The sequence below is a fragment of the Mustelus asterias genome, chromosome 11 (assembly GCF_964213995.1).
Source record: "Mustelus asterias chromosome 11, sMusAst1.hap1.1, whole genome shotgun sequence".
In the NCBI taxonomy this organism is placed as follows: domain Eukaryota; kingdom Metazoa; phylum Chordata; class Chondrichthyes; order Carcharhiniformes; family Triakidae; genus Mustelus; species Mustelus asterias.
The window spans coordinates 56,372,446-56,396,571 of NC_135811.1; the positions used below are offsets into that span (position 1 = coordinate 56,372,446).

At 43.4% G+C, this 24,126-nt stretch overlaps 1 protein-coding gene across 3 annotated transcripts in view; it reads right to left on the reverse strand.

Annotated features, from left to right (window-relative positions):
- The window catches only part of rhobtb1 (Rho related BTB domain containing 1), a 95,319-nt gene extending 71,532 nt beyond the window's left edge, over nucleotides 1-23,787 (reverse strand). For 2 of the 3 annotated variants that reach the window (XM_078223624.1, XM_078223622.1), the window contains exon 1: nucleotides 23,594-23,787. The gene's annotated coding sequence lies outside the window, so the exon portion shown is untranslated. Of the gene's footprint in view, nucleotides 1-13,211; nucleotides 13,545-23,593 lie in introns of those variants that run through there. The other variant, XM_078223623.1, reaches the window with a different exon arrangement.
- Nucleotides 23,788-24,126: the final 339 nt, after the last annotated feature.

Below are 24,126 nucleotides of genomic sequence, written 5' to 3' on the forward strand. Positions count from 1 at the left end.
ACTCCAGGCAGTGCCAAGGGGGTGGGCCCAGAAGGGGGGGGGGGGGGTGTGTGGTGGGGGGACCCGCTGCACACACTGCATAACTTTTCATTCTTCTAAACCCGAGAATATAGGCCCAATTTACCCAACTTCTCATCGTAGAACAACCTTCGCATCCCAGGAATCTACCTAGCAACCATGCACTGTACCAATTCCACTGCAAATAAATCCTCCTGAGATACAGAAACTAAAACTGCGCACACTACTCCAGGTCTCACTAAAACTCTATACATCTATTGCCACACTTGTTCTTGTACTCTAATCTCCTTGCAATAAAAGCCAATGGCCATTTGCCTTTCTAGTTGATTGCTGAACCTGCATAGAGATTTCCTTCTACAAGTACACCAAAGCCTCTCTGAACTGCAACATTTACAAGTTTCACCTTTAAAAATATACTGCATTTCTATTCTTGGTACCAAAATGAATAACCTCACATTTTCCCATGTTATTCTCCATCTGTCATCTTGTGGCCCACTTACTTAATCTGACTATATTTTAAAAGCCTATTTCATCCTTACATTCCCAGTTCGTTTTAGTTTTACCAGTTGCAAACTTAGGTACATTACTTTCAGTCTCTTCATCAAAAGCACTAATAATCTGAGTCCCAGCACTTCACTATGTACATCCTTCATTTTAATTCATTTTTCCCTACTCTTTGCTTCTTGTCCAATGGTCTGACAACAGTATTTTTTTTATTCTCAACTCCATGAGCCTTTATTTTATGTATTAACATTTTTGTGTGGCACCTTATCAAATGTCTTTTGGATATCCACATATTACATTTACTGGCTGTAATGACTTCAATCAGGCCATTGAGGTTGGCCTATTGGAATATGAACTTCCTGATTAAGGAGTCAATTGATGGGCCAATCAAGGAGTCTTGCATTTGGAATACTGCATCCAGTTCTGGTCGCCACACTACCAGAAGGACGTGGAGGCTTTGGAGAGAGTACAGAGGAGGTTTACCAGGATGTTGCCTGGTATGGAGGGGCTTAGTTATGAGGAGAGATTGGGTAAACTGGAGTTGTTCTCCCTGGAAAGATGGAGGATGAGGGGAGACTTAATAGAGGTGTATAAAATTATGAAAGGCATAGATAGGGTGAACGGTGGGAAGCTTTTCCCCAGGTCGGTGGTGACGTTCACGAGGGGTCATAGGTTCAAGGTGAAGTGGGGGGGAGGTTTAACACCGATAGTAGAAGGACATATTTTACACAGGGTGGTGGGGGCCTGGAATGCGCTGCCAGGCAAGGTGGTGGAAGCGGACACACTGGGAACGTCTAGTTAGCCATATGAACGGAGTGGGAATGGGGGGATACAAAAGAATGGTCTAGTTTGGACCAGGGAGCGGCACGGGCTTGGAGGGCCGAAGGGCCTGTTCCTGTGCTGTATTGTTCTTTGTCTTTTACTTGTATTTAACCTGGATTCCTAAAGGTAGACCACTGGCTGATAGCATTCTGTGTACTGCTGTTGGAATTGTAAATATAGGGATTTTGGTGAAGGGACCTCTGCCTCCGAAGATGTGTTACATTGGCTCACTTTTTTTTATTCATTCATGGGACATGGGCGTTGCTGGCTGGCCAGCATTTATTGCCCGTCCGTAGTTGCCCTTGAGAAGGTAGTGGTGACCCACCTTCTTGAATCGTTGCAGTCCACGTGCTGTGGGTTGACCCACAATGCTGTTAGGGAGGTAATTTCAGAATTTTGACCCAATGACTGCAAAGTAACGGCTGACATATTGCCAAGTCAGAAACTTTATCCATCCTAGTAGCTTTATCCTCAAAACTTTTTAATAGAATTTATCAAACAATATTCCCTTTTCATAAAATCAAGCTGACTCGGTCAGATCCTGCTATAATTTTCTAAGTGCATTAAGACGACTTCCTGAATAATAAGTTCCACCACTTTCCCCAATAACTGATGTCAGGTGAAGTGACCTATAGCTCCCCGCTTTCTCTCTCCCTCCTTCCCTTAAAAGCAGCATCACATTTGCCAATGTCTAATCTGCTAGGACAGTTCTAAAATCTAGGGAATTATGGAAAATAATAATCGGTGCATCCCAATGTCTCTGCAGCTACCTTTTTAGAATCTGAAGTAGTAGGTCATCAAATCCTGTTGTTGTTTTGGCTAATGCTCCCTTAAGTTTCTCCAATAATTTTTTCTCTGCTGATAGTTACCTTTCTCACTCCATTTAGCCCCATTGGTTACTCTATTTAAGGTACATAATTTCTGTCAGTCTTGTTGCATTTTCTACTGTGAAGGCACAAAGTATTTGTTCAATGTCTCTGTCATTTCTTCATTCACCTGTCTCTACCTCCATGAGATCAATGTTTACTTCAGCTATTCTCATTTTATATATAGTACTTATGAAAGGTCTTGCAATCATTTTTATATTCCTGGCCAGTTTGTTCTCAAATTGTATTTCCCCCACCCAATTCAACTTTTTGATCACCTTTTGCTGGTTTCTGGACCCCTCCATTTACTTCCCATTAAGCCAAAGACGGACTTTTGTTCCTGACATTTTGATTTTTTTTAAAAAATGGAACATATTTTTGTGGAATGTTTTCAATCATAAATGTTGAATCCACAATGCACTGTTCTAGGAAGCTGCCTGAAAAGTATGCTACAAACTCATCTTCAAACTTGGTATGGGTGTCAAAGGCTCTGACCTCCAATTGTAGAGCAATCTCATGCTGGCTGGCCAATAAACATCCAGCAAACAGGGTCACTGACCTATGTCGGGAGGCAGACTTTTTACTGTATTGGCACCCAATGTGGAAGGAAAGGCTGGAAGCATGTTTATAGGGCCAACAGCATCCAAGAAAAGATTCAAATTGGGGCGTCAAGAATCCAGCAGCTAGTGAGCATCCCGTCAGCCTGTAAACATTGCCCTGACAGCTTGTAGGCAGCAAACACCCCCCTGACAACCTACAGCCAATAAACACTAACCACCCCTCTGCCCCCAACCACCTACGGCCAATAAACAGTAACCACTCCTCTCCCAACAACCTACAGCAATAAACACTAACCACCCCTCCCCCCAATAACCTACAGCTAATAAAACACTAACCACTCCTCTCCAATAACCTACAGCAATAAACACCTTCCCCTGCAACCAGCAAACGCTCACCCCATCACCACCACCACCCCCCACCCCTCTTTGGCCAAAACACACCCATTACATTACAGTGACAAAGTATATTGGGGGGGGGGGGGGGGGGGGGTGGAATGTGCTGAGGTGAATGTATGTGGGCCTGGTACTGCTCACCCTTGCTTCAGAGTGGTCTAATGCAGTGGTTCCCAAAGGGTGTGGCGCACCACACTGATGCGGCGAGATAGGATGGCAAATGTGGCGGGAAGATTCAAGGACAATCAAAGAAACATTTAAACATGGTTTAAACAAGCATTGTTTTATACTTTCTGGATGTCCCATGATCATATTATAAAGTAGTTGTGTTCTATGTTATGAATCAAGCACTGCCAGGAGTTGTTTTTTTTTGTTTTTGAATGTATTTCTTATCAATACAAAATTTGGTTGGCACGAGCAAATTTTTATTCCGAAAGTGCGGCCCAGTGAAAAACGTTTGGGAACCACTGGTCTAGTGCAACATGCTTGCCATTGGACACAGACTCTGCAGCAGGATCCTCCAATGTACACACATCTGTGAGCTGCAGCATATTCTGTGCGTTACTTTCTGGAGAGAAGAGTTGATCATTAAGTTCTCTCTGAGGTCAACCACAGATGTGGAGTTGTCCCGAGGCATGGTACATTGGGGAGACCATGCAGACGCTACGACAACGGATGAATGAACACCGCTTGACAATCACCAGGCAGGAGTGTTCTCTTCCTGTTGGGGAACACTTCACTGGTCATTCGGCCTCTGATCTTCAGGTAAGCGTTCTTCAAGGCAGCCTTCATGACACACAACAACGCAGAATCGCTGAGCAGAAACTGATAGTCAAGTTCCGCACACAAGGATGGCCTCAACCGGGATCTTGGGTTCATGTCACACTATCTGTAACCCCCACGACTTGCCTGGGCTTGCAAAATCTCACTAACTGTCCTGGCTGGAGACAATACACATCTCTTTAACCTGTGCTTAACCCTCTCTCCACTCACATTGTCTGTACCTTTAAGACTTGATTACCTGTAAAGACTCGCATTCCAACCATTATCTTGTAAATTGAGCTTGTGTCTTTATACGCCCTGTTTGTGAACACAACTCCCACTCACCTGATGAAGGAGCAGCGCTCTGAAAACTTGTGGCTTGTGCTACCAAATAAGCATGTTGGACTTTAACCTGGTGTTGAGAGACTTCTTACTGCGTCAACCACAGACACAGAGCTGCCATCTACAGGGAACACTCATCCACCTCCAAGACTCTTGGAGCGTGCAGCATCACATTATTCACAACCTCCAAAAGCGCAGATACTTTCAGATTCTGGCTTACAACCTAATGCAAGAATCACAAGTGCCTGACCAGCTATTAGAGGCTGTTACAGCTGGGGCTGCTGACAATCAGAGAACTGTGGCCCTTACTGAATCTCAGGCTGATGCCATTGGAAGTCATCCCTGAGGGGGCAGATGCTAGAAGTCTAATGTGAAATGGTAAAGATCTAGCGTGGAGATCCCAGGGAGTATCTGCATCCTGGCTCAGACAGTAGAGGAGTCCATCCAGGCCACGAGTGTCGCAAACTCCCCTTCAACTGTGCAAATGGTCTCCACCAAGGAGAGTCTTGGACAGCCAGATTCAGGAGACCAGTCAGTGGCTGCCAGAGCTACACACAGACTTGAATGCCATTGCCTTTCCCCCAAGCTTAAGGGAGCAGTGGCAAGGCGAGAGGGGGGGGGATAAGCTGCCTTAAGTCTTCAAGCCTCTCAGTTCAGCAGGAAAATGTGCTTTACAAGGGAGGAGTGGCTGCCTTCTGTTTCTGGAAGCTCTCACAGCACTTAGCAGCACCTCAGACACTCCACCAATGACGTCAGTGCCTCAAGTCTTCAAAAAAGGGGAGGGGCCAGAGTCCCTCAGCATGCGAGGATCCACAAGGCCCCAGGCAGCCATGGATGGCAGCAAGATCCACAGCCAGCCTCCACCACAGCTGGCAGCAAAGGGGGAGCACTACACAGAGTTTACATAAAGGAATGAAGTGAAAACATACTAGATGCATGGCTTTAAGTGGGGCAGGGAGGATTGGACAATTAATTATCCGCACGTGTGTTAAGAATAATGTAATGTCTGATTTGGTTTGAAATTTTCCATTCCATATTGGTTGACCCTCCAGCACTGCAACAGTGGTTTGTGCATGACCTAAGGGCTATCTGGGAGTGACCATCGTATGTGCACTCATCATTTGCACATTGCAAAGGTAACAGGTGCTAGAGGATGAGAGAGTGGGTTTGTGATTCCAGCAAAGAGTGGCTTTTGGGTGCCTGGACTTTTGATCTTTATTCTGGATGACTAAAGTGATAAAGGTCAGGGGAAACACATAAATATAAGCATCTCCTGAGCCTTCCTTGCGCCTAGATCTTGGTGACCTTGAAGCAGGCCTTCATGCCCATCAGGACACTGTGCCTCCTCTTTGGCTTCCTCATCCTCTTCCTCAGATGAGTATGCCTCACACCCCACAATATCTTCAGCAGCCAGGGCCTCCTCAGTCATCAGCGTCAGTTTGTATTAAGAACAGCAAATCATCATAATCCACAAGACCCTTACTGGGGTATACTAAAGTGCACCACCCCATTGGTCCCTATTTTTGCAGCTGAGCAAGGAGAGGCAAGAAGTGCTGGCACCTGGAAATGCTGGAGAATGCAATGATGTACATATCTCCAGTATCCACTGGCAGTAGACACACAAAGCATGGCTCAAAATACATGGAGGCAACAGATGAATTCATCCCCAAAATACCAACAGTAGCCCACAAAAAAGTAAAGACAGGGGAGATAAATTCAAGTAAGGTTGCCTGCATTAAATGATACTGTACATTATGGATCCTCTGCTGAACAATTGAAAGTGCAAACAGAGGAAGTGGGAAAACGACATGCAGTTTGATTGAAATAGCAAGCAAATGTGGTAGATAGAATCTGTGAGTAGCTGCTCCTCCAATCAGATTCTATCTTTCCCATGCTACTGTTTCAGCTCCTCCAATTACTGGCTCTCAGTCACACTCTTGCTGCTCCTCCAGGGACAGAAGACATGATTGGAGGAGCTGGAACAATTATCCTGGGAGACATTCTGCTCGACTGGAACTTTTGACATCCCCTGGGACCAAGCCAACACCTAGGAGAAAACACAAAAGATAAAAAGGATGGAGGTTGCCAGAAACCAAGACAACAGGAAAGCACACCTGTACCGAGAATAAGGGCAGAAACCAGCAAAGAGAAAGTCTGTCATTCTGAATTTGTGCGTTGGTGGTGGGTAGGACTGTGAAGGCAATGAGAAATGATCAACTTTGCAGATTTGTTTGGTCTTTAACTAACTTCCTAAACTGCTTACAGCTGTCTGATTTCTGTTTTATTGCATCAATTAGTTGGAATTTGAGATTAATTTGATCTAATAAAGTAAATTGGTATTTAGGTGAAGAACAAGAGACTGTTCTGATTTTGAACCACTTTTGCACAAGCCATCCGTTGCCAAATAAAGGCATTACTTTGCAAAATAGATTTTTAATCTACATGGTTAACATACTACTTGATCTAATTACTCCTTGGCTTGAGATTGGATGAGCTGCTATATATATAGTGGAATATTTGTGTTTCTATTTGTGCTATCTTGTCTATCTAAAGAAGGAAATCCCCCCCAAAAAACCAATACAACACAGAAGATATTACTATTATGTGACTTCATCATCTAATAAATGATTTAGTGAAAATGAAAAAGTAGCCCTTTTTTGACCTTGAGGGAACAAAATTCCCTTCAGATTAAGAAAGATTGCTGGCTGGCCTGTGGGAGCCTGCATATGCGTGCAGTCAGAGTCCTTGCACGTAGGGGAATCATTGGTTGGCTATATGTAACTATCATGATGCAGTGGTGTGTGCCTCGCGTCTTCAGTGGGCACCTGGAATGAAACTGAGACATAGAAATGTAGTGACCTTGACAGCCAATGGAATTGGAAGACGACCAATGCAAATGGAGTTCATCGCCTCCACCATGTTGCACAAATTTGCCACAGCCTCTTGGAGCAGATAATCTTTATTGACCCTACTACTCTCATATTTGGAGGCAACTGATCCATTGTCTGTAGATCCTGGTCACTAGGTAGTCTCGTCTCCATGCAGTCTCTGCCATTTCCCCATCTCGAGACTGTCATTGTAGATGGCCAGGAGGTTTCTGCTGTCCCGACCAATACGCACACACCTCCACCGCTCTCAGGTTTTCCTCTCTGCTGGAAGAACTTCCTCTCAAATGAGTACTGCTCGTCAGATGGAGACACCCTTCCAGTAGGTGCTGAAACACTGACCAGCCTCTTCACAGACACTTCCCAGTGAGCCGCCTGCCAGGAGGAGTAACTCAAGTGGGTGCCCTGTTCCTTTCTGAGAAACAAAGGGAAAAGCTTCACTGCAGGCTGTCAAAGTGTAGCAACACCAACTGCTGCCTCTTTGCTGCCCTTTAAAAGATGCTGATGCTCTAATCCTCCATGTCCCCGGTATGCCTAACTAAAAATTCAGAAGTGCCCGTACAAGAGGGTTCCATTGGCTTCCTAATCATTTCAATTGCCTGTTAATTGCTCATATTCAAAACATAAGCAGTGTTGCCATACAGCTTGCCATATGTCATTTATAAAATTGTATCCTGGCATCATGATGTCAGGAGCCCAATCCAATGCAGGGATTCTCAAAAACATGGCCTTTTTTTAGCAGCTGTTATCCGAAGTCTCCCAACTTCTTCACTGGCTAAATGATGCGCATCTACCTTCAAACAGCTTGTGTTGTGTCAGGCACATGTTGTGGACCTGTAACTGCTGCATATCAGTCTTACTTATCACAAACTGCTTGACACTGGCCATTAAGAGATGTTTTGGCCATTCTTCATGTCAAGCATTTTTGGTGGCAGATTGTCTTAGGCCACAGAAGTTCCACCCAGCAACTGATTTATTTGCTTGCTCCAACATCCAGCACCCCACCCCCAAAAATTATAGGTGCTGGATCCCATTCAAGGGCCTTCTGTTGCATTCTTATAGTTGGGACACTTCACCTGCACTGACACTTCACCTGCACTGAAACTTCCCCATCACTGAAGGAAATGTCAAAGCAACTGTCACTTCTTCACTACACAAGTCCCAGAAGACCAATTCCAGCTGGCACAGGCAACCACTGGACATCAAAACAAATCCTCAATTAGAATTAGTATCCCTTAAATCTTGTAATCCATTAAGTTCTATAACACAGCACCCTCCAGTAACCAAGATATTATCCCACTAATCTGCACCTTACTCAAGATGGTGAGTAGAGCAAAGTAGATCCTCATCACAATATTGCCTGCAAAAGTCAGGAATTTCTACAAGAAGGTTAAGTGATCTATCTAAAACAAGCACTAGCAGAACAGGGAAGCATGATTGGAAATCTTGCTAACTCTATTAGCACATAATGAAAACAGCAACAATAGACTTGAACATCATGCTGAATATTTGTGCATCATTGGTTAAAATAATGTAGGTGCCCAACAAAAGATAGAATTTAATGGTGTTTGAAGACTTGCACAGGATACTGTAGGTGGGAAATTTATATGGTGATTATGGATTCAGGCTTTAAAGAAATATTTATTAATGACTTGAACTGTTGCTGGTTCTTGATCCTGAATTTCCCTTGAACTGTGGCTTGCGAGACCATTTGATGCTTTCCCTTAACAATATTAGTTTTAATGAGCTTTTACAATCTTAATTCCAGATCTTTGCTGAATTCAAATTTCATCATCTGCCGTGGTAGGACTTGAACCGGGGTCCCCGGAGGATAATCCCAAGTCTCTGGATCACTAGTCCAGTGATGATATCACCTCACCATTGCCTCCCCTGTTGTGGAAAAACAGATAAATGATTCAGGACCCTGGGAGATTGTACTGAGGTATTCCTGCTCGGTCAAAACACCAGCAAAAGTTCCATCAGCATACTCAATAGTCATTCTCTTGTAACATGACCCTTATTTTACCTACACACTGTTTCTGTCCATGGTAGATATTAAAGTCTTATAGGCCATAGCTGCAGAAACTAGTCTTAGTCTCCCAAAAACCAGGCTTCCACCCTTCGCTTCCTTTTAAATAAGAAAGGTTTTGAGGACCTGCTGCATGACATGTTAGCAATTTTACACTAGCTCCAATCACAGAATAAAATGATTTAGTTCAATGACAATATGGCTGCAGCTTACTATCATAAGCTAGAGAAAGATTTGTAAGAAAAACATTTGTCCCATTAGCCTGCTGCTATTGGATAGCGATGATAGTGAAGTTGGTGGCCATGCTGAATAATGCATATATTATGCGCCGAACGTTCTGTGGACATCAAACTGGTCATGCTGCAGATATCTTTTGTGCTGACAGACACAAGCAATGACAGCCATAATAACGTTAACAGTAATTAGCAGCCCTATTTGATATTACATCTTTCTCGAATTCCTCCCGAGATGACAACTTCTTGTTTAGCCACAGCCTTGATTGATCAAGGCTTTCATTCTCAAGTAATTACACCTGGTTCCATGCACTCTGTTACAGCTGACAACAAATAGCCATTCCCTACTCGTATTGCTTCAGTAGTTGCGGTGTTAGTGGAGCACTGAATCCAAATCCCATTATATTCAATAAAAGTGTAGATAGATTTGAGCTCACCTTTCTGTAATCAGTCAAATAAGATGACCACAGCCTCAGCAGAAATACCAATTATGAAGACTGACAATGGATTAGTACTTGATTGCTTTCAACTGTAACCATTACCGTTGGCCGTAACAACTAATTACCCTAATGGAAACCTTTCCTATTGAATTGCACAGAAAACATTTCCCTTGAAGAGTGAGCTGACAAAAAAGCAAAGGTAAACAGCAGTCCCTAGTTTCTTGCTCAATAACCCACCAACAGCACAGGTGTCACACTCGGTGCCAACGGTAATCCCTTGTTTTGCTTCTCATGAACATTAGTGATTGTTTGACTTTGTGATTTTCCATCAGCCTCTTACTTTCCAAGTGCTAGCCTATATCAAACCATAAACTGCAAAAACTTTAAAAGGAACCAAAGTTTGGATCTTGTGTTTCAACTTCTGGCATTTGCTGTATAGATTCCACACCAAGAAAAAACATGATAAGCACCCAAAGAAGAAAAATACTTGCAGGGTTACAGGTCTGGGAGTGGAATTAGGCAAGTCGCTCTTGCAGAGAGCCAGCATAGACATAATAGGCAGAATGGCTTCCTTTTATGCTGTAAATGTTTTATGATTCTATACAAAAGCAGTAACCTTTAAATTATGCTGCAAGGCATTGGGTGCAAAATGTTCTCCCGAAACCCCATTCTCAGCCATTGAGGCCATTATTAACCCATTTAAAACAAATGGCTCAGTGCCATGCTAAAATAGGAGCAATTTCAGATATGCTGAACATTCACACCAATCATCCCACAGTAATGTCAAGATTAAATATTTAATCTCAACAATTCTAATATTTAATCTCAACACTTCTAAAATAAAACTATGCTTTGACTATCACCATCATACTTGCATGTCTATTACAGCAAAGTTGATTTGAACTTTACATTTCTACAAATAGTCAGAGAGATTAAAATCTAAACTCTCTCAACAGATTCAACTTTAGGTACTCACTGACTGACCTAAAGCATCTACTCAGCCTTCCTGTTTCAACAATAAGTTTGCCATCTTAAGTATTTGATTTGTTTTGCAACATGTTTTCTTTGTAAACACTGCCTTGTAGGCTTGCGTCCATCGACTTTGGCTTTATTCTGCATTAGTACTAACAGGCACTGTAGAGGTTCAAGGCAGCAGCTCACCACCATTTCTCAAGGCCAACTAGGGATGGACAATAAATGCTAGCCTAGTGTCACTACGTGGTGAGGTTCTACCTTTCCCCAGTCTTGTGAAGGATGAGGCTGTCTATGCTGCTGCAGGACGCTCTAAGTAGTTGGACCATGTTGTACCTGTCTTTCGTGGAACGATTTATGCAAAAAAAACTCTTTGACAACAAGTCCATCAGACAATAGTCTGCATGGAATGTCCTGGAGGCCCTAAGCAAAAAGGAGATGGCAGACAGACTCTCGGATGGTTCCCTGAGCAGACTGTCAAAGTAAACTGGCAGAATGCCTCTACATCTAAACTTTCAAACAAGCACCAAGACCTAGCTTAGCTGGTGGTAAGAAAGGACCTCCCAGTCAGACTCTCCCTACAAGACTATAGTCTCACCCCACATTGCCCTTGAGGTGACTGTGGCGGGGAAGAGACTGTTGTCCATCTCCATGTGGAATGTGCCTTTGCAAAAGTCTGGAGAGACGAGGCAGTTTTTGTCAAGGTTCATCCCGAGCAGCTCCATGACTCTGTGCTCTACGGGCTGTTCCCAGAGACGCACTCCAAGGCAAACATTAACTGTTGCTGGAGGGTCAACAACTTGGTGAAAGACACTCTTTGGTCTGCCCAAAATTTGTTGGTCTTCCAGTACAAGGAGTTCTCCCCAACCAAGTGCACATTCCAAAGCCCAAGACTGAGAGACACACACCGAAGCTTAGAGCAGCTGCTGCAGAGGCGCAAAGGGGACTGTCTAAGACCTTTCAGCCACAGTGAAATGAGGGGGGCAGAACCCCCTTGGGCTGTACAACTCATTGAATGTATATCGTGAACATTACATGTATCACACTTCGCAGTGCAACTTTTTTCTACATAGACAATTTTTAAATGCTGTTGCACCATTTGCAAGGACCATTTTGAAATATCTATGAAGGTAAAGTTGCCATTGTCCCAGATCACCACAGGTTGCTCTCCCCTTTGAGGGAGAGCGCTGACTGGTGGTAATTTAACCAAAGGGTCACCACACTACAGGTGAAGGGCAAGGTTGGATAACCTCAGCCAGTATGGGAATTGAACCCATGCTGTTGGCGTTGCTTTGCATTACTAACCAGCTGTTTAGCCAACTGAGATAAATCGACCCCCATGAAATGTCTGTAATGTTTCTTTGACTGTATTGAAACACTTCAAGAGTGTAACTCGATGTATGTAGAGAACCTGAATATTATTGCAGTGTGTGGGGTGACCATTTTGAAATGTTCTCAGATATTTTATAAATAAAGTATATTTTTGCAAAACAAAAATAAATGCAGGCCTAGCCAGTGACAGCCACATCCTGTAAATGAATAAAAACTTCCTCAAGGGGATACCATCAAATGTTATCCAGATATTTTGAGCTGATTATTTAGCAGAGAGAAGTTACATTAAAAGATAAAAAGTGTTTTAAATAACTCTAGTTTCACAGCATTAACAAGTTATTACAGAGTTGAGAAAATGTTATTCCTGGAAAAAAATATTTTTTTAAAAGTCAGTTGAAAAGTTTAACAAGTGGCGGATCTGAACGGACTTAAATTTTCCCGTGTCTGTGAACAAACCCGAGGTTTTAAAGACTTTTTTTTTTAAATTTCAGATTTTCAAACATAATGAGCTATTTGCGTCTTATCGAAACTGCCTTGGGCATCTCGTCAACTCAAAAGTGGCCGATCGCGATCTTTCAGTCACAACCCGGGGAAGGCATAGCCAGGTTTCGGCGGGGGTGAGGATGGAGCAGTGTTTCCAATGTGCCATCTCTGCATCCCTCCATCTCTCCCTGAATGTCCCATCTCTGCATCCCTCCATCTCTCCCTGCATCCAGCTCCAGCTGTGGTCCAGCGTTGTAAGCAGCCCTGTTTGCAAGGACCGCTGCCCGGCGCTGGTTACCACAGTAACGCACAACAGAGCGCGCGCGGCTGGCGTTGCCCCCCTTCCCAGGGTGGGGGACCCCTGAAGCACAGACCCTGGAACCCCGTAGAGCAACAAGTTTACCCGGGCGGAGGAGGCTCGCTCACTTACTTCCGAGCGACAGCGCAAACTTTCCACCATTGTTTTTTTTTCGGTTCTTTTCAACAATAAACCCCCCCCCCCCCCCCAACCACCCCCCTCCCCAAACGAAGCTGAGTAAACTACTCCCGGCGGTTTTCCCCCCCTCTTACCGTCGTCTCTTCACAAAAGAGTCCGCGACGCCTCCTTCTCTTCACACACCCTTCTGACCCACAACAAAGGTAATGAGGGAGGGGTGGGTGGAGGTGCTGTCCCGCTCAGTGTTCTCGGTTCATTCCGCCCGCTCGGCTCGTTGCTCTCCTCCCTCCCACCCACCCACCCCTCAGCCGCTGCCAGAGTGAGAGGTGGACGAGGTTGACAGCAGCAGCAGCCGCCGTGGGCCGGCTCTGTGACGGTTGGGGAGGGGGAGGGGCGCGGGGCTGGTGGGACAGCCCGTTCCCGCGCGAGGCGGCGCACGCGGCCTGTGCCGTCACCCCGCCCCAAGCGCGAGCTGGCGCGCGACTCTCTGTGACGTGAGCGCCCGCCCGCCACCCAGCTCCATTCATGAAAAGCGTGCGCGCCGCGGCTCTGCTCAATGGCTTGTTGAGTGGCGGTGAATGTGACTGCCTCACTGGCGACAGGCAAGGGAACCCGTCCTTTCTTTTGGGTTCACAACAACTGGTGCTGAACAGTGCACCCCTCCCCCTCCCTATCGCACTGCCTACTGTAAAATGCATTTTAATCGGTAGGACTTGTACGATGTCATGGCAGGCAAAATATGCTGCTTCTCTGAATAGTATCTGGACATCCCTGTGCAGCATCATTAACCATCCATGAGGGTCTAACAATTTCCTTCTCCCCTATGCTTTTAAAGTTAAAGTGTATTTATCAGTGTCACAAGTAGGTTCATATTAACACTGCAATGAAGTTCCTGTGAAAATCCCCTAGCCGCCTCACTGGGTGCCTGTTCGGGTACAGTGAGGGAGAATTTAGCATGGCCAATGCACCTAACCAGCACGTCTTTTGGACTGTGGGAGGAAACCAGAGCAGCCGGATGAAACCCGCGCAGACACGGGGAGAACTTACAAACGCCACACAGACAGTGACCCAAGCCGAGAATCAAACCTGGGTCCCTGGCGTTGTGAGGCAGCAGTGCTAACCACTGTGCTACCCATATGTGCTCTATGAACGCTATGTTTTGGCTGTATAGCGCACAAGAAACAATACTGTGTACTAATGCATCTGACAATAATAAATCAAATCCAACGATGTGTGAGTTAGGTTGATTGGCCAAGCTAAACTATCCTTAGTGTTGGGGGACTAGCTAGGGTAAATATATGGGGTTATGGGAATAGGGTCTGGGTGGAATTGTGATTGGTACTGACTCGATGGGCCAAATGGCCTCCTTCTCCTCTGTATGATTCTATTATTCTATGAACTCAAATAAACATGCACAAATGCAAGTGTATAAATCAGGAGAAATTTGTGCTTCTATTGCTTGTCCTGAAATGCAGAAGGAACCTTGTCTGGCGCACTAAAACTTTATTTTTAAATGGTGCACTTAGAACTTTTAAAAGTCAAATTCCATAGATACTTCCCACTTTTGTTTGGGTCCAGTTATTTTTGGATAAAGTAGTGACTTGCTCCACATAGATCATTCATAGAGATGTTGCGTGTGGTTTGTCGTTTTACTCGGTGTTTATCATTTATGACATTTATCATCAGTCTGTGCTAATTTGGAAAGGAATTTGAAAATTGGGCGCTCCTTGGCTGATCAGCGCTCCCAAGGGCAATTGAGCAACATCCAGAGCACAGGAGAAAACAAATGTCAAGTGGGGAACAATGCGAATGCAAGAAGCATACAGCTACATTCCAGTAAACAGTGGCAAAGCTATTGTCCCTTCTGTGCTGTCGCTGACCCACTTTTTCACTTGTGATGCCAATATAGCAGACACTCTTATCACTAAACGCTGTAACTGTCAAGTTTCATTAAGACGCAAAGTTCTGTCTGCAGCCATAGACTGGACTCTTTGAAGCACGTCTGTCACCCACAGGCATTAAAAGATTAGTGCTTCCTCAGTTAAGTCTTACAGTTTGCTCGACTGGAATGAAAGACGAGTAAAGGTTTCATGTATCACAGCCCGCCCACTAATTGTTACTCCTTTCATTTTGTTACCACCACCTTTAAAGAACAGTTGTTTTTTGCTAAAGGGATTTCTTCCCGTTTTAAATTTACTTCGCAAAAGACACGGCATCTGCCTCTAGTTACAGGAAATAATTCCAGACCAAAAAAAAACTATTAGCATCCCAGGGCAAAAATTAAATCTTAATGCAATTATCAAATGGCAGTGTCATTAAAATGGGCCAGAGGATGCAAACATATTTTATCAAACTGTACAGGTTCACAAAGATTAAGTGACACAGTCTAATCAACTATTCTCCAGGCTGCATATATATATTTTATTTATAAACTACTTAAATATTTGAGTAGTGACCTGATTCACCCCTCCTCTTAATTCTCTTGTGTTCACAAAAAACATGTGGGATGAACACTGTTCCCACATGTCCCTACAGCTGACCAATCTGTTTCCCTGCAAATACTTATACCTGCTCTTCTGTTAAACAGCTATAATGTTTGCTGTGTGGAATAATTCTGATTCATTGTCATTACTAATTTATTCAATATCTCATCTCTCCTTTTGGTTCATTCTGAAAAAAGAAAAATATTCCCAGATCAAGTCATTTCTTGTTAATCATTCAAGCATTAATAGTCTGGAAGATTATTGGTTCAAGTCACACTCCAGAGATTTGAGCACATGTTCCAGGGCTGACACTCTGGTGCAATAGGAAGGGAGCACTGCACTGTTGTGGTGCCTAATTTGAATGAGACATTAAACTGAGGCCTTGTGTCAGAACAACCCTTATGGTATCCATGGAGGAGCATATTAGATATGATGAAACATGTAAGATCCTGAGGAGACTTGACAGGGTGGATGCTGAAATGATGTTTCCCCTTGTGGAAGAAACCAGAACAAGGAGACTCAGTTTAAAAATAAGGGGTCTCCTATTAAAGACGGAGATTAGGAGAACTTTGTTCTCAGAGGGCAGTGAGTCTGTGAAACTCTGCCCCCAGAGAATGGTCAAGTGAACATTGAATATTTTAAAGGCTTAGAGTTAGATAGATTCTTGATTGACAAGGGAATCAAAAAGTATTGGTGTTAGGAAGGAAAATGGAGTTAAAGCCTCAATCAAGGTCAGCCATGATTTTATAGAATGACTGAGCAGGCTCAAGGGGCAAAAAGGCCTCCTTCTATTTCTTGAATCCTTATGTTCTTGGTGCCTTGGTCAACATTTATCCATCAACCAACATTTCTAAAAGACATGTATTTGGTCATATGTCTCAGTGGAACTTTGCTGTGTGCAAATCCTATCCTGCCTTTCCAACATTACAACAATGGCAACACTTCAACAAAAGCATGTCATTAGTTGTAAAAAGCTTTGGAATGTCCTGAGGTTGTGAAAGGCTCTATTTTATCTATTATTTTAAAGACCTTAATCAAATCTTTCCAAAGACTACTATTTTCCAGTGAAAAGACCCAGCAATCTGTGCCTATTCTGGGGAATGGCAATCCTTTCTATCAATGAATTGAACGGAGACGTATCAAATATAAACAGATGGAACTGATTTTGCATTTTAATGCCAGTTAAAATAATGTACTGAGGTTACATTGTTTGAAACTAAACACATCCAGACCTAATAAAACCAATATATTGCCATGTCACGATTCTTTGAAAATGTCATGATTGATGGCCACCACTCGTCTGAAAGATTTTATGGAACTACGCCCAAGGCAGATATCCTAGTAAAAATCGCTGGTGGAATCAACACAACAAACTCAAATTACTCATGCAGTATAGACAAATATTTAGCATTTTTGACAATAGGCAAATGCCCTGTTCAGAGCCTAGGAGACACGTGTGCTTCCAAGCCTGACTGCTGATTGCTTGTTCGGAGTTAACCTGACAATGGTCAGCAACAACAGCTTTTATTTAGTGCCTTTAAAATGGTAAGCAGCTCACAAAACACTTTGTAGGAGCTTTATCAAACACATAGGACGACAACACAGGACGACTTGCATGCCGTACAGCATACACAGCAAGTAATAGACAGAGCTATGCAATTCCACAATCATTGGATCAGATCTAAGAACTGCAGGTCTGCCACATACGGCCGTGAATGTGGTAGACAATTCAACAACTCACTGGAGGAGGAGGCTCCACAAATATCCTCATCCTCAAATGGTGGAGGAGCCCAGCACATCAGTGCAAAAGATAAAGCTTTTGCAACGATTTTCAGCCAGAAGTGCCGAATGGATGATCCATCTTGGCCTCATCCTGAGGACCTAGGCATCACAGACGCCAGTCTTCAGCCAATTCAATTCACTCCACTTGATATCTACAAACAGCTGATGGCACTGGATACTGCAAAGACTATGGATTCTGACAATATTCTGGCAATAGTACTGAAGACTTGTACTCTAAAACTTGCTGTGCCCCTAACCAAGCTGTTTCCGTTCAGCTACAACACTGGCATCTACTCGACAATGTGGAAAATTGGCTAAGCATGTGCTGCACGCAAGAAACATGACAAATCCAACCCAGCCAATTACCGTCATATGTCTACTCTTGTTCATCAATAAAGTGATGGAAGGGGTGGTCAACAGTACCATCAAGCAACACTTACTCAGCAATAATCTGCTCACGGATGCTCAGTTTGGGTTCCGCCAGGTTCACTCAGCGCCTGACCTCATTACAGTTTTGGTTCAAACATGGACAAAAGAGCTGACCTCCAAAGACGAGGTGAGAGTGACAGCCCTGATATCAAGGCAGCATTTCACCAAGTGTAGCATCAAGGAGCCCTAGCAAAACTTGTGTCAATGGGAATCAGGGGAAAACCTCCGATGATTGGAACTATACCTTGCATAAAGGAAGATGGTTGTAGTCATTGGAAAACAATTATCTCAGCTCCAGGACATCACTGCAGGAGTTCCTCAATGTAGTACCCTCTGTTAGAATGTAACTGGTGATAACATTGGATCTGTTGTAATGTGACTAATGGTAACAAGCTGTAAGGGTCAGCTGACCCAGAAAGCCATGTAACCAATGACAGAATGATGTGATGATCAGCTGACTCAGTACAAATTAGAACATGTTGGGAATTGTGGGGAACTTGGAATGGCCCAGGGTGAGGCCTCAAGTTTGGAGTAATGAAGTTTCTTTATTAAACCTTTAATTTATAAGTTGGAGTAAGTTTTGTTATATTTTTATTCTCTACATTGGAAGAGTTCTTTCTGGATCAACACCCTAGCCCAACCATCTTCAGCTGCTTCATCAATGACTTCCCTTCCATCATTAAGTCAGAAGTGGGGATGTTTGCTGAGGACTGCACAATGTTCAGCACCATTTACAATTCCTCAGATTCTGAAGTAGTTCGTGTCTAAATGCAGCAAGTCCTGGACAATATATAGGCTTGGGCTGAAGGTAGCATGTAAGATTTAAGCCATAGTGCCAGGCAATGACCATCTCCAGCAAGAGAGAACCTAACTATTGTCCCTTAACATTCAATGGCATTACTATCACTGAATCCCCCACTATCAATATCCTGGGAATTACCATTGACCAGAAACTGAACTGGACCAGCCATATAAATACCGTGGCTACAAGAGCAGGTCAAAGGCTAGAAATCCTGTGGCAAGTAATTCACCTCCTGACTCCACAAAGCCTGTCCACCATCCACACAGCGCAAGTCAGGAGAGCGATTGAATACTTTTCATTTGCCTGGATGGGTGCAGTTCCAACAACATTCAAGAAGCTCAAGACCATCCAGGACAAAGCAGCCCACTTCACTGCTATCCCTTCCACAAACATTCAATCCCTCCACCACCAACAAAGAGTGGCAGCAGTGTGTACCATCAACCAGATGCAATACAGGAACTCACCAAGGCTCCTTAGGAAGCATTTTTAAAACCCACAAGTACTACCATCTAGAAGGACAAGGACAGCAGACACCTGGAGGTACTCCTCCAATCACTCAGTATCTTGACTTGGAAGTATATTGATGTTCCTTCACTATCGTTAAAATCCTGGATTTCCCTCCCTTACAGCACTGTGGGTGTCAGGTCTTCCACGGTTCAAGAAGGCAGCTCACCACCACCTTTTCAAGATAAGCTAGGGGTGGGCAATAAATGCTGGCCTAGTCAGCAATGCCCACATCACATAAATGAGTTTTTTAAAAATTGACACTTAGCAATGCAAAGCATTGGGCAGGATTTTCCATCCACACATGCCCCAAGACCAGAAATTCCCGCCCGAGGTCAATCTGCCTTTAAATGGTCTGCCAAGTTTTCTGTCCTGCCCTCTATGATTCCAGTGGTGGGCAGGATGGGAAAATTTCACCCGATATTTGAACAAATGTCCAAAAGCTTGTTGAAAGATGTTTTAGGGAGCCACTCAAAGGAGAGAGAAGTAAAAAGATAGGTTTAGGGTGGGAATTCCAGATTTAGGACCTTGATGGCTGAAAGCATAATCACTAGTAGTAGAATAAAGAGATTCAGGGGTGTACAAGTGGCCAGAAGCTACCTTGGAATCTGATTCAACCCTGAATTGAGCTTCATCTTGAGTCCATCATCAAGACCATCACAGTGGTTAGCACTGCTGCCTCACAGTGCCAGGGACCCGGGTTTCATTCCTGGCCTGGGTGACTGTCTGTGCGGAGTCTGGACATTCTCCCAGTATATGCGTGGGTTTCCTCCGGGTGCTGCGGTTTCCTCCCACAGTCTGAAAGACGTGCTGGTTTGGTGCATTTGCCATGCTAAATTCTCCCTCAGTGTACCCGAACAGGGACTTTCACAGTAACTTTATTGCAGCGTTAATGTAAGCCCACTTGCAACACTAATAAATAAACTTTTTTAAAAAACTTTATCTGCTTCCACCCATGTTATTTTACCTGCATGTTTCTCTATTCAACTTCACTGCTACTGAAAGCTTCATCCGCACGTCATTGCATCTCTTACATAGCAAATTTCCCAATTCACTTTAAAGCAGATTGAAGGACACCAAGCAAAAGATCAGGAGAGAACTTATGGGAAGTGGGTTCTCCTGATTTCTCACATGTTTTCCTCCCAATATCCATCCTATATTCACAATAACTTATATTTATATAATGCCCTTAATGCTGAGCCATGAAAATACAGGTTAAGATGAGTGATCCAAAGTGGGTATAAGAGAAGATTGGAGGGGAAGAGAAGATGGGCAGGAAATTCCAAAGTAGAGAAATAATTCATCCAGAACTCTGCTACACATATACTACAGCCAAACATTAATTACCCCTGCACTCACTGATGTCCATTGTCTCACCACTCTCCATTGCATCAACTTTGAAAACCTAAACAGATTTTAGATCCCTCCATAGCTTTGACCTACATACTTTAACTTACTTTAACATACTTTTAACTTTTCCAGATCTAGACCTAGCATACACCCACAATTCCGTCTCTAATCTATTCTGCACCCTCTGTACCCCAACTTCTAGTCTATTCATAAATCCTTGAGCCACTATGCCCCAGCACACTGGAATTCTCTTCCTCAACCTTCCTTGACATTTTTTTCCCAATCTGCAGAAGCTCCCTCAAAGCTTTTCAGTAGCGTCTTCAGTTACTTGTCATTTCTCCCCAAATTTCCTGTTCTTCTTTGAAGTATTTTGATAATTGCCAAATTTGAAGGAAGGGAGATTAAATTATAAATGCACATAATGGTGGAGTCAGTGGAATACTATTAACCTTGCTGTATATTTATGGGTCAGTTATTCTATGCATTTTGCAAGTCAATGCAAGTTTCCCATTGCACCAATTCAGTATTTATAAACCATGCAAATCTGTCAGATCAACTAATTCTAACATGAATTGTTAGAACTCTATTGGTGAGACAGGAATATTTGACTGCCTCTCTCAGCTCTCTTCCACTGTTAAGACATGTCAGACATAGAAGGGAAAATTCTGCACGCAATTATAAATCAGAAAGCACAAGCGCTCTACTTTCTCCTGACCAGAGAAATATGGCACAGAACAGTGAAACTCCAAGTTGCTTCCTCCGTCAATGCAAGTACCAGTGTAAACCACAGAAAAAAATACCCAAAGCATTCACAAAAAATAGAATATTGCTGAAAAAAGACATATTGTTAAAACCTTTCAGCTTGCACTCATCGGAACAATTACAGGAATATCAATGTCAGGGGAAACAATAACTTTATACTGCATGAGAAGAGAGTGCTGATTGGTTGGCAAACAGCCTCTGATTAGTAAAGGCGTTGCCATGGAGAATGCAACAGTTGATAGTGACTGACAGTTAACTGCTAAGCATTATTTGAAATTTAAACCAGGCAGCTTGACTCTGATTGGTCAAGGCAATTCCCCAAGGAATGAACCAGCAAATGACTATCACTTATTTTGTTTACCTGAAATAGGCACAATGTTGTCTATGTTCTTTCTGTCTGCAAAGAACAGGGCCCTGTATATTAATCTATGTAGCCTCCAATACATGCAAATGTACCATACTGCAAGCCCGACTAACAATCTTAAACTGATTGCCGGTGTAATTTTTTAGCACACTGAGGATTATTTAGCAAATGTTGTCCAACTACAGAAGCAGATCTAGTGTTGCTCATGGTTTTGCATTCTGCAAGCATGAACTGGTTGAGTACGCTCTGTACTTGGCCCATTGTAAACAGCAGCAGGGACATGCTGTTTGATACCATCCGCCAATCTTTGGGATGCATGGCCTCCCCCCCCCCCAGCATCACACTGGCACTGAAATTCAAATACCACATTATTCATTTGTATGACAAGCAGAATGTCTTTTTGGCTCGATGGCAGCATTGTGTTAGTGGGGAATACCACTCACATTGCTACTGCATAGTAGCAGCGTGAAACAGCTGGTTTCACCTGGTGCTCTAATGTTTCAGATACTTTGCTGTTCCAGGGTAATCTGAGGTAGACTGGGCATTTTTCAGCGCCAAAAGCTTAGGCTCATTCATGAGTTTGCATGTTTTTGTCTTTTTTAGCACCAAATGAAAAGTTAGAATTTTCAAAATGAAAGTACAAACAAATAATATATAAAGTATGATCTCATTCTATGAAATTCTGGACTATTGGAAGTCCCAATGTACTGAAACATTCTGTTCCAATTACTTAAGTAGGGTCATCCTTTTAATAAGAAATCAGATGGTGGGACCAGTAGGGCTGCTCCTCCATTGGCCGAATTTCAGCCTCTACACTTCTTATCTCTGGCCACTAGGGTGGAATAGGTAAGCGAGTTGAATGACCTTTGTGTGGGTATAGAATAACTGTTCAAAGATTCAGGATGAGGGCAACCAGTGGGAAGGGTCATTCTGGCTGCCTATCTCTTATCTGCCTGGGTGGACTTGGAGAGAGAACAGGTACAAGCAAGCATATGCAAGAAATTGGCAGCCAGCGACCAGTGAACAGGGTGTAGAATGTTTAATTGACATGGATAATAATATTACGGTTTAGAACTATCAATTTATTTTAGGCAATTTAGACAATGTCTAAATTAATTCGCTGCGTTAATTGTACTAACTCGATTGAGTGAGGCCTTTGAAGTTTTTTTTAGCTGTTAATTACATCGGGCAACCTAGTGACACCATTATTCGTGTATCAAAAAATAGGCACGTGTTTGGGAGAATGCTGCTTGGAGTAGGTGCACCGCTGGCAGTGATACTAATTCACAGGTTAGATTCCAGCTGGAGATGTGACAACAGGACTTCAAATCTCGATAAAGAGCATTCAGGAAAGCGAAACCCAGTCTCCCCTCCCCCCCGACCCCAGTCTCCCTGTTTGTAGAAGACTCGCTCATCCTCTTGGAAGGTTTGAATAGCTTTCACTCTAACCTCACACGTGATGGATGGCTCCTAGCGTGTGCGGCAGGGCTCCAGAAGAGGAGATATCGTGCAAAAATTTATTTCTTTTAAATCATAATTTGTCTCACTTGAACAAGTCCACTTTGTGATCCTGGGAGAATAATATCGTTCTTTGGACCTTTACAAGTTCCACGCGCGATCCAGCCGTAATGAGTTAATTGTGAATGGTGCTGGAAATAGTACTGTGCAATAAACTGCGTCGGGAAAGGGCAAATTAGCATAGCCCCAGATTGTCTTAGTGATTATGCTGTCGGTTTCTGACCGTGTGTCCATATAGACAAATCTTCCTATAATCGTTTCAATACGTTTATAATTCATGCCACTAACACACGGCATGTTTACTTTTCCATACAATTGTAAATTTACTTTTCAATTATCTTTGTACTGTACACTTCATGAACAATACAGTAGCACACACCGAGAGATAAATATACTGGAAACATAAATACGCGGAACTATAAATATACTGCGGGATCGATATGCAAGTGCTCTGCACGTTAGGACAATTTATGTCAATTCCATCCTATTTCCAAAGGAAACACTTACATCCCCAAAACAGACCTGAAATATGTTAGAAGGCTTTTTTTGCTTCCCGATAAGCATCTTGTGTTATGTGCAGTCTGTTCCATCCTGTCATTTCTCCTCTGTTTGAAGCTGAGGACATAAGCTCCACATGTGGTCTTGGTCAACATCAGTTCCTCCACTGACGTCAATAGCTAGTCTCTGCTGACTGTGAAACCAAGCGGCCCGTTGAATCTTTTTGCTCTCTATCTAGAACAGTTCGATGCTGTCAGTTTTTATTTAAAGCTGAGGTTACACTATTGCGCCGCCCTTCTGAAAAGTTGGCGACCCTGCGGGTAACCACATCATTCAGCTTTTTTGCAAAAACCCACACGTCAGACTTTATACTTAAAATCGCTGTACTCCTGCTTCTCATTCTCATAAAAGTAAAGATTGGGTGATCGGCCGTTTTGTATCGGCGTTGCTGCACAACTGGTCTCACATTTACTGTCCTTGATCTGGGTGCAATTATCCAGCAGCTCAATTTCTGACCATCAGCAACAACGATGCAGACTGCTTAAATTTTTGTTGGA